The following is a 281-nucleotide window of genomic DNA, read 5'->3' on the forward strand; positions in this document are numbered from 1 at the left end:
AGTTTCACGTGGCTCGTACTAGCTTGAGTTCAACTACTTTCACCTTGCGTCTCGTTGTCAACGTCGCGCCTCAAGTTTTCATGAGACCTCGCCGCCGTGAATTTTAAGCAAGCAGCGTGCGTCACAAACACGTAAATTCCCGGAATTCTCAGGATGACATTTATTTATGCATTAACACGGTTGTAACGAGCGAGAGGGGGTGAGAAGGGTGCTGCGTCTGTCCGCGGAAATCACTTTTCACTTGTACAACAGAACACGTTGAACCTGGACGAAGTTTCGTT

Source organism: Ooceraea biroi, chromosome 2, assembly GCF_003672135.1.
Source record: "Ooceraea biroi isolate clonal line C1 chromosome 2, Obir_v5.4, whole genome shotgun sequence".
NCBI classification, from domain to species: Eukaryota; Metazoa; Arthropoda; class Insecta; order Hymenoptera; family Formicidae; genus Ooceraea; species Ooceraea biroi.